This window comes from Apus apus, chromosome 1 (genome assembly GCF_020740795.1).
Source record: "Apus apus isolate bApuApu2 chromosome 1, bApuApu2.pri.cur, whole genome shotgun sequence".
In the NCBI taxonomy this organism is placed as follows: domain Eukaryota; kingdom Metazoa; phylum Chordata; class Aves; order Apodiformes; family Apodidae; genus Apus; species Apus apus.
This window is the reverse complement of record NC_067282.1, coordinates 22,495,813-22,506,953: the sequence shown is the minus strand read 5'-3', so window position 1 is coordinate 22,506,953 and position 11,141 is coordinate 22,495,813. Positions and strand designations below refer to the sequence as shown.

The 11,141-nt window shown below is 46.3% G+C and overlaps 1 long non-coding RNA gene across 2 annotated transcripts in view; it reads right to left on the bottom strand.

Annotated features, from left to right (window-relative positions):
* Positions 1-1,912: 1,912 nt before the first annotated feature.
* The window catches only part of LOC127396435 (uncharacterized), a 76,644-nt gene continuing 67,415 nt past the window's right edge, over positions 1,913-11,141 (bottom strand). For both annotated transcript variants that reach the window (XR_007892004.1, XR_007892003.1), the window contains exon 4: positions 1,913-3,143. This is a non-coding gene — a long non-coding RNA (uncharacterized LOC127396435). The remainder of the gene's footprint in view (positions 3,144-11,141) is intronic.

Genomic DNA, 11,141 nt, shown 5'->3' with positions numbered 1-11,141 from the left:
CCAAGGAATAGGTGGGTTTAGGCTTGCCAGAAAGTGGAAAGGTGGGCTTGAGTAGCTCAGCCCCAAGAGGAGCTGGGCAGACGGCAGCATCAGCTTTGGGTTTCCGCTTTGGGTTTCCAGGTGGATGATAAGCTGAGCTTAAAAAAAAAAAACCCACACCTTTCCTGATTCTTGCTAGCCTAAGGGTTAAACCTGCTAGTTAGAATAAACATTCCCATTCTGCCTTCCCAGCTATGCCTGACAGAACATTAAGGGAATAAAGCTGATGTACTGTGTTGGGTTATAATACATTATTCAATACTGAGTCTGTAACAGAGACATGGGAAAATACAAAGATAGTATTTAATGCAAGGGGTGATTAATTTTCACCATTTCCAGGCTCCATCAGTAGTAGCTGACCAGCTACAGGCTTTTAGGACACAAACGTACCCTTCGTTTTATTAGTAACAGTAAAATGCCAAGTATTGTCAAACAATGTTCCCTTGTTACGTTCTTCAGCCTATCATCAACGCTGGATGTGGCTACAGAACTCGATCACATCTTTTTGGGGCTGCTTCTTCTAAAGAAGAAAATAACTGTGTGACATCTTACTTTGGCAGGGTGTGACAGGCATTGTTTTAGCCCCTGAAATAGGTGGATTTGTTTTACAAATGAGCTAGTCCAATGCAGTGCCTAAATATGGGTGTTTATCAATAAAGTTTTCCCTAAACTTTGCTACTGGACTGCACCCTACATCTGAAAAACACTGAGATGGTCTTAATTTAGTCTAGAATAGGTTCGCTTTAAATTAACACCATCCTTTATTCCAAAATCATGTCCTTGTGGACAGGTGCTCAGATTTTCTTCCAATGTTTGGGAAAAAAAGGAAGAGCAAATCTCAGAGTTTTGCATTGTTCTGCAAAGTTGTCTTACATGTTTATTTTGTCTATGTTTTACCCCAGCTTTTCTTCTTACTGTACTTCAAGCAGAAAAACAAAGATGGATTTTCCCCCCCCGATGACTTTATTATTAAGAATGAAGGTCAGGTTGCTCTTACAGCTGCGTTGCGCTGTTGAAAAAGACGTCTGGTCCCTTCTTTCAGAGCACCTCATTTTGAAATCCATCTTGCTGAAGAGATTGCTCTTAGAGGTGGCCCACGAGAGAGACCAGCTTTCCCTTTTGCCACTTCATGACGGAATAAAAGACAAGATATAAATGAGCTTAGTCCACCTGTTTGCTACATCAGAAGCTCAAGCCTTCCCTGAAGCAGGAGTGCCTGAGATGAAGCTAAGTGGGGAGCTGCTGGAGCAGCAAGGAGTGAGCAAGAGGGGCAAATGTGGGGTTTTTTTTTTAGCTACACCTTTTAAAATCTTCTATTGTTAAAATGTGTCTGACTTAAATGACAGGCATTTGGCACAAAGGAAGTTCATCCTAATCCTTCCAGCAGCCTTTCATCTATTAAGGCGGCAAAAGCTCAAATCACACATTCCTGACGTCCCAAAAGTTCTTCAGGAAGAACAGGAAAGACTAAACACTACAGCCTGAATGCCTGGAAAGGACCCAGCTCCCCACACACCTTACGGCAGCAAGAGGTCACCCTTTAAATGCTCTTTGTGAGATGCTGTTCAGAAAATTCAGCTTATTGAGAGGAGACCCAGGACATGAGCGGTGATGTTTGGCGAGTGCGTTTGTTATTGAGGCTACAGCCAATGTTTTTAAAGAAATGTTTGGGAAGAAATTCCAGCTGAGGTGTGACATCCCACTGCTCCATCACAAATCAAACTCCAAGGAAGCAACACAAATAATGCCTTTCTGGGAATAAAGTCTCTATTGCCCAAGTGCTGGGGTTGACCACACTGTTCCTCAGCCTGCCCATGGGGAAAATGCCCTGTGAAGGCTCAGCTACACAGTAAAAAGCAAAATCATGGTCCTCTTTTGTAAACATTTTAAATGCTCCTTTATTAAAATGAAACAACAACAAAGAAACAAACAACCAAAAAAACCCAAACCAACAACAAAAACCACACCTCAAATTTGTGTGGTGATGATTCCTAGAAGAGATTTTTTTTTTTTTTTTCTTGCAAAACGTGCATTAGTGAGTGGTTGAATAACAGTGACTCATGTTTTATTATCAGACTGAACTGTAGTGGTGCTCATGCTGGTTTTAGTCCTATTGACACACATTTCTACTGAAAGCTTCCCATAAGGAAGATGCCAAGACCAAGCATGGTAAAACCAGTACTGGAAAAGGCAGGTGAGGATTGATCACAGCTTGAGCCCTCAGCATGGGAGCAGCTCTAAGGGCGGGACAGGAGGCTTCACTTTTGCTATACCAGCCATTGATGGCAAAGTGCTGGTGTTTCTGCTCGTGGGGGCTGACAGGCACAGCACCTGCCCAGGCGCTCAGGCATTTTGCAGGACTGACACTTTGGGTCCTGCCTGGGACTCATGGCTTGTCCCAGAATCACACTCTGGGATGTGTAACCATCTCCCAGCAGGAAGCTGCCAGTGACCCCCTCCCTGCAACAGGGACCCTTCCCCACATGGGCTGCAACTGAGTCTCTTTCCAATGCTGCTTTCTTTGAGATGGAAGGAAATCATCTATTTTTGAGGAGTGTTTGTACCAGATGTCCAGTGATGGCAACACCACCTCAAGCACTGCAAGCTCTGCTGCTATGCCAGGATACCAGGTGTCCTCTGCCTCCCATCTCTGCCCAGGGAGGGGGCCAAGGCAGTGTAGGTGCCCCTGCCCCTTCCTCTGCCAGGCCAGCTCCTGGAAGTCTGGAGTGATCCCTGTTCCTCAGGTTTCACAGGAGGGTTTTCCTGCCACCCTGCTGCCCCCAGGCAATCCATGCCATTCCCGTGGTGCCAGCGAAGCTGAGGGCAGCAGGGTGCTTGGGGACACTCACCAGAACACCCTGAGCACCAGCAGCAACTCCTGCCTTCCATGGACCCACAAAATGGGGGGAAAACTCTAACACCAGAGCTGCAACAGAATCCAGCATCCCCAGGATGTGCTACCGCTGGGGATTAGCATCCCTGATCCACTGGCCTTGACATTCCTCTTGGAGTCTCCTGTTCCTAGTGGGGTTTTATTTCCATCTGAATCACTTAACATGACTTTGGAGCACAATGGAGCTGTGATTTTTTTCGAAGCCGCCAGCCTGCAGGAAACAGAAGGTCTCTGAATAAAAGGGAGGCTCTTGTTACAACTTCCCTCTTATTTACTGTTCCCAGTAGCAGAGAAGTAAAGAGACAATGAATGAAATGGAGGATTAATCATGCGTAGCACAGAAATATAAACACAGAGACTGCAAGTCCCAGAGCTCCACTCCAAGTGGTGGCTCTGTACCCACAGTGTGCAGAAACCTCACAGCACCAAGAGCTCTTGGGTTTCATGAGAACAGGCAAAAGGCTGATGGGACTCGACAGCCAGTTTTTCTAAGGCAAAATGTGAATTTTACATGGACTTCCCTCTGTCTGCTCAGCACTCTCAAAACTTGAGCTTGATATCCCCAGTGCTCAATCATCAGCCTGCGACTTTTGCAGAGGAAACTCCCTTTTCCCCATTTTTTCTGTATTGATTAAAAAAAAATAAAAGTTCAGCATAAGTTCACTATGCCACAGAAGACTTTTAAGAATGCTTCAGGGAGAAGTGAGAAACTACTGTGCTGCTCAGTGTGTAGCTTTGCTCTGAAAAGGGGTGTTGGGCTTTAGGCTTGTGCCCTTTTTCTGTTGCTTATGGGTTTGGTCTCCACGCACCAATAGATTACTAGTTGTGTTCCTTAATTATTCTTCTTTCTCTTAATTAGACATTTGTTTAATTTCCAGCTGTAGATTTAGAGTATTCACACCAGCCTTTGCAAAGGTGTTGAGTGCTTCAAATTAATTTGGAATAAATTAACGAGTGGCAGAGCCATGGCTTCAAGTAGGCTGTTTGTGTAAGGCAGATGATGTGTGTACAGCTTTGTGAAAGGCTGTAGTGGAGCAAAATCTAGGAAGGAAATGTAATGGCAGAGATTTGTAACATAATACTCATAGCCTGAAATATCTTTAATAAAATTGGCTGGTGTATCTGAATGTCTGCACCTGCCACCTAAGTACAAACAATTTTTCTGGCCTTCAGACGCTGCATTGAATGCGAGGATTGAGGCAAAATGGAGAACACCATGGTCAAACTGAGAGGGAAGTTGCTCCTGATCCTTATTCAAAAACTCAAACAGAACTCTAACCTGTGCTTTTTACAGTTCTCTTTAGAAAACATACATGAAAAAGTTAATGAAAATTTATTTGGGCCACCTGCAATAATAAAATTGAAGTGACCTAAGTCTGAAAATACCACAATACGCCTCTAAGTGAATATAAAAAACTGGAGCATGTGATATAATTAAGGTAGAAACCAAACCAAACTGATCTGTGCTAATACAAGACTTGGAGGATTATATGAATAAAAGTCTAAATGGCAAAAACTTTGGAGCTACTTAACTAATCCCTGCTCTCACCCCATTGCCCAACCTTTGCCAGGGCCTTGACTGGTGCAGCCACAGTCAGGCCAGCAGCCCCCTTCCCACATCTCCTCTGGGCCTTGTCTTCTCCCTGCCTAGCCCAGGGCTTTTATAGCTTGTATAAAATATGAATTGTGTGCATATATATATATATGTGTGCATATATACTATATATATATATAGTATAATATATGGATTAATTTTGCCTTTTTTTGGCTGTTTTTTTGCTGCACAGGATGGAGTTGTGGCTGCTTCCATCCATTATTGCACTGTTTGCATGGAAATTATTGAAAAAATATATTCTTTTTAATGCTAGAAGTTTTTTATTAATACTACTTCTAAAGCTGTGCTGGTGCTGCATTACATTAGTTGGTGATATCTTCTTAAATGCCCTTTGTAAATACTTGTTAAGAGGGGAAAGAGGCACATGCATTAACCTCTCAGATGCAGCTCCCATATTTAAACATGGGAAAGGTGATGCCAGCCTGGGCCAGCCAGGTGCCCCTGGCTGGGAGGAGAAGGGTGACTCCCACTGGTCCCACCACCCCGAGCCCCTGGCGCTCCCACTCTCCAGGTTACTCACCTCCAGAAGCTCAATTTGCTGGAGATTCCCTGGTGGGGAAGAAGCTGGTGTGGAAGAGCTTCCTGGGGTCTCTGGTCATTGTACGAGTGCTTCCCAGATGGGTCCTTCACCACTTGCCTTTGATTTTATTTCTTTTAGGGTGTTAATAGAGGGCTCCTGAGCAACCCAAATTCAGACAGTCTTTGGAGTTCCAGATAACAACATTTGGCAAGTCTTCTTTTTAATTACTATTTTTCCCTTCTTCTACCCACAACAGCAGACGTTGGAGGATCTCAGGTCAAGATGGGTGTTTGCCCCCATGCCATGCTGGGCCCCCTCTCTGGCTCCACTGCTCCAGCATCACCTGAGCTGGAGAGACTGGTCCTGTCCCACCACCATCCCACATGCACACGCTGGTGGCCCCAGGAGGTCAGGGGAGCTGTGCAGCACCGGCGGCCTGAGCCACGCGCTTCCAACACGGCGCTGGCAAACGGATATTTCTCCTGAAAGCTGCAGTTCCTCAAGGCAGTGCAATACTTAGGCTGACTGGATAGTTCACCTCTATAAAAATCAGAAGTCTCCTTCAAGAAGACTTACAGGCCAGAAAAATTGTTTTAATCACGTGCCAGTGAACTGCTGCATTTGGTAGAAGCCGTGATTGTGATGGAGCCAACTGAAGTGGGTGCTCTGGGACTGGGAGCTGCAAAAATTACCTAAACCAGCAGCACTGGCGTGGGAGGGGGGATGGGGAGGTCAGAGTGGGGCATAAGTAAGACTGCATGGAGTTTTTGCACTAAAAGTGTGAGGAAAGTCCCTCGGTTTCATATTTCATTGCTTTAACTGAGCTGCCAGATTTAAGAGTCCTTCTCCACGAGCTGCTGGAAACTACAGGGGTGTTCATGGTGCTGGATACAGAGGAAGCTGCAAAGGGATGACCATGCCAGATGACCCAGCCCATGGACCTTGGCCCCCCACATCCCTGTTGTCCTGATGGCCCCATCGTCCCAATGAGTGGCAGGTAGGGACAGGGGTTCTTGGCATCCATGGGACTCCTTTTGGAAAACCAGGAAGTGCTGCCTGCCTGCCTGCTGCTCATCTCAATGTTACAATGTTGCAGCAGACTGGTCACTTTGCATGCTGCTGGGGAATGCTGCTGGGTCCATGGTTCTGGACCTCCAGAACAGAACCCAGTGCTCTTACAGGCATTTTCACTTGGGCTGTTTGTATTCCCGAGAATCAGGACATGTTAGATGAGTGCTGAATATGAACTGAAAGACTTTTGTAGAATGCTAATAAAGGAATTGTGCTGGATTTTTTTCTCCCCTTCCCACCCAACTTTCTAGTTTCAGCACAGTCTAGCAGAAACTCAATGAATCTTCATGACAAGAAGATTCCCAAAGTCTATAGAGCTTTGCCTGCTTTTGAACTCAGTCATGATTGCTCCAGCAAGTCTGGAAGTTCATATAGCCACCATAGATTTACAAAACCAAATCCAGGCCGAGGGGGAGCACAGGGAGAGGGGCCCAGGCCTTTTGCCCTGCCCTGTCACCCAGCACCCCGTGCCACGTCCACTGGGATACTGTGAGTAACAGGAGCTACAAGCTGTGTGCAGCAGTGATGACTCCCTGGCATTCTGGGTGTTTGATCCAAGGAAACCACCAGTGAGCCAGGAAATGTCAAGATTACATCACGGTCCGAATTTTTTAAAGCCCTGAAAATGAGCTTATTAAAAGCCTGTTTCTCTGCAGCGTGATCCCAGCTGCTTTCATTTTTTGTTTGGCATTTCAACTTTACAGGAACCGGCAGGCAAATCCTCCCCTCAGATACCACTTTACTTTCCTCTCCCTCTGGTCTACAGTGCTTTTGCTCACCATGTCCTCGGCACACACGGGGCTGGAGGAACGAGTTCCCACTTTGCTGAGCCCTTCCTGAAAGGAAGATGTGTGGGATGCCTGTGGGGCTCAGCATCCTGGCACCCCAAATCCTGAAGCCCCTGGCAAGGGCATCCCATCCCTCCAGCTCCCAAAGCCTCGAGCTGAGGCAGGTGTTGAGCCCACGGGGATGCTGGCTGGAGCACGGCTTGCCCACACCAGGGAAGGATGAGAGCTGAGCTGCCAGTCCCTTCCCTGAGCGTTTGCTTGTGTTCCGGGTGGGTGCCCTGGGCAGCTAGAAGGAAGTACCAAAGCTTCACAGCAAAACTGCACCTCGTTACTCCACTCATTCTGCGATACTGTTAAGGAGCATCCAGCAGAGTACGGGACCCACACATGTTTAATTTATTTTACGGTCCCTGTTTTGATATATGCTGGATGTGTTTTTATAAAAAGAAGATTTATTTGAACCTGGAGTTTTACAGCTTTGAGGTTCAATTGAGTCCAGATTGTGAGGTTCTCATTTTGGAAGAGGAGGAGAAGGTTTAAAAGAGCCCAAAGAAGCATGTTCCGCCTGTGGCACTTCTGAAACTCTAGGCCAAGACTGACACCTTTTCACTTAACTTCTACTATAATGTCAAAGCAAAAATTTGCCATCAAATGTTATGTCTTCCATATGTGATGCCCTGCTGTAGGTACAGATCACAGCCCTCGTGTTGGGCTTCTTTCTGTTAAGATACAAGAAAGGCAGGGCTTGGAGCAGGATCCAAGGAGGAACAGCAAGTCGGCACAAACTTGAACCATGTATAATTAATGAAAATGTGTCTTTGCTTACAAACATGCACTTCATTTTTCTTGTAGAAGCCCAGCAATGCCTTTGCTACCTACAACGCTCAGGAAAACAGCGTGTTTTTGAAACACACTTGGAGCTTCAGGTGTATCTATTAAACACATTCCATGTATTTATATAACATTAGGCATAAACCAAAGCATTTTCTTGGATGCTAAACATAGCTCAGTAGAGAATAACATCAGTTCAGACGCAGACTCAGCTCCTGTTCTGTACCTCTTCTGGGAATCTGCCCAGAGAGCTGGTACAAGACCCATTGCTGGAACCACTCAAAGTCAGGCTGGACGATGCCCTGAGCAATCTGATCTAGCTGAAGATGTCCTTGCTTACTGCAGGAGGTTAGAGTAGATGACCTTTAAATGTCCTTTCCAAACAAAACCTTTTGTAATTCTATGAAGTAAATCCATCACCTCCAGCAAAGGTGCCTTGCCTTTGCATCAGGAGCAAGCAGGGCCAGGGGTCCTGGTGCCATGGAGATTGAGTAAGAGGAGGTCTTATGGGCACCTGCTCAGTGGCCTGCAGAGCCCAAGCATTCATGATCCACAAGCAACACGGCAAGATAATAATGAAATGCTCGTTTTCTGCTTCACTACTTGTGTCAAACAGCCCTGAGTGCTCTGGTAGGAAACAACCAGCATGGGAGGGAGCAGAGCCCAAGTCCAGCTCTCCTGTTACCACAACATAAGTAAACAAACAAGTTAATCACGGGCAATGAGGGCATTGTGCCAGTTTCAGTTAAAATAATAAAATTAAAAAAAAAAACAAACCACCTCCAAACCGACAAATTATTACAGCACAAGGGAAGTCCTGAATGAAAATGATTGTTCATGCGAACACTAGAAATATATCTTGTCATAAACTCAGGCCTCCACATCTGCTACACCACGAGAGGATTCTTTATAAACAGCCTCTTTAATTTTATCTAACAGCCTGTTCACAGACATGCAGTCCAAAAATACATCTCCTTTTCCTCCTTGCACTATCCTGAGCTTGGCAGGGCACCAAACATGAGGTTCAGCTCCTAGTTCAAAAAAGCCCTTCTTTAAGCATTGACTCTGAGCTTGATTTAATAAAAACCCTGTCCGGCTTCCTCTGGGGAGCCCTAATGGGATGCAGAGCCCTGCACCTCTTGGGGGCTGCTCCAGACCTGCTCCACATCAGGCAGAAAGACTGTTTCATGGCAAAATGCAATTACTGTGCAATGGAGTGGGGGAACAGGCTAGTGTTTTCCACAGTGTCTCTCCAATGGTTATGGAGCTTCACTTCCAGCTGTGCCATCCTCTGAAAATGGGAGTGAGTGGACAGCACAGGAAAAGTTGTTCAGGAGCTGCAGCAAGGAATGTGCTGGTGCCACCAGTAGCCTGAGGGATGCCTCAGTACCACCAGTACCCAGACCCCCTTCCCACCAGCTGTGCCTTCCCCAGGGGAATGGGGAGAAAAGGATCAAAGCCCCTAAAATGCTGTCCAGCCCCTGAGTGCCCAGGAAGAAGAAGAATCCAACATGTCCCCAGTGTGGCACTGCACTGCCAAGTGCTTGTAGGTGCTTCCTGAAGGAAAGACTAGGCATCTTCCAAAACAGAAGGGTGCTACAGTGGGGCTTATTCCCAAAATGCCTTCCCAACACCAGCAGCAGGACAACCACCTTTGTGCCTCCTGACACTAGCGTGCACAAGCACAACATTGATTTTCTGGCTGCTGGTTGCCTGGGAAAACTGGAAAGGCTCACAGAATCACAGAACCACAGAACTGTTAAAGTTGGAAGGGATCTCTAGAGATCATCTAGTCCAACTCTCCTGCTGAAGCAGGATAACCTAGAGCACAACACTCAGGGCTTCATCCAGGTGGGTTTTGAGTATCTCCAGAGATGGAGGCTCCACATCCTCCCTGGGCAGCCTGTTCCCATGCCTTGTCATTTTCATTATAAAGAAGTCTTCTCTTATGTTTAAATGGAACTTCCCATGTTCCAGCTTGTGCCCATTGCTGGATGTTGGATGCCTTAACCCAGTGTTGGATGCCTTTTAAAGCCAGGGCAAAAATGGGTGCTGTTGCCCTGGAAGACAAAATACCTCCCCACTGCAAGGGCTGTGACAAATTACAGGCTCAAGCTTCCAAAGAAATGAGTGTGAGAAACACCACGTAATGTGGCATTCACTGCAACACAGAATTTAGTGCTAATTAGCTGGGTAATTGAAAACATTTAAGAATTATCCCAATTGCCAAACAGAGGGAGTGGATTTTAAGCATCAAAATTTGCAGTGATAAAGAAATATTAATGGCCTGGCACATCTTGATGTCCAGTGGAAGAAGATGTGTAATAGTTTCTCCTCATGGTTCAGTTGCTTATTTAAATTGCTTGGAAGTTAAACCCACAGCAAACATAACCAGCACTGTTGGGGAGGGGATTGATAGAAGCAGATGTTATTTAGCATTGCAGCAAAGGATTAAATGGAGAAAAATAAAAGAGGAGGGGGCATTTCCTGAGTGTTCAGCGAGGCAGGACCCATTGCCAAGATGTGGAGGAGAATCAGTGGAAATGTCCCAGAGCACATCCAGTCACTTGGTTGCCCTAATGGTGCCCGATTAGCTGAGCAGGTGTGAAGGAAAGGGATCAGCTGCTTTTGGCAAAGGATGCTGCAGGTCTGTGGTGATGGAGGGACTCTCCCAGCTGGTGCAGAGGATGCTGGTGGCACCCTGGGATTTGCCATCACCCCTGAAGAAGGATTTTCCCACTGGCCCTTGTGGTTGTGCCAGGGCAGCTCAAGAGCCTTGTGCTCTTGTGCTACTCGACCATGGGTGCCCAGCAGTTTTTGTCCTCTCAAAAGGGAGGGAACTGGGGGGATCCTTGCCACCCACAAGCCAAGTAGCAAATTTCACTTTACAAGGAGCACCGACATTCATCCGTTGATGCCTTAATGGTCTGGAGCTGGCTGATGCCTTTCAGCTGAATTTCAGCTGAATATTTAAAAGAAACAAATGGGAGACAGTTAATTGAAAGGGAGAAGCGGGTTTAGCTGACACGCTGCCCAGCTGTGAGCTGTGCACACTGATCCTGCCTTTAATGTGCTACAACAGGGATGTAATTCAGTTTTAAATTAGGTGGAGTATATTGGAAATCTTGCCATTCTGTAAATCACGTCTCAGAAGGTATTTTATTTATACAAGTATCCACTCATTAGCTGTATCAAAATCCTAATGGCACCTGTGCACACTCTGCAGGAGTACCTGACAGAGCGAAATTTCCTGTCTCCCTAGCAGGGGTTCAGATAATCCCAGCTGGGGGCAACACTGCATCTTCCTGGCATCTCTGGCCAGTCCCATGCCAGTGGGATCAAAGGAAAAAGCCACTTCTGAGTGAAGAGGGATGTGGTGGACAG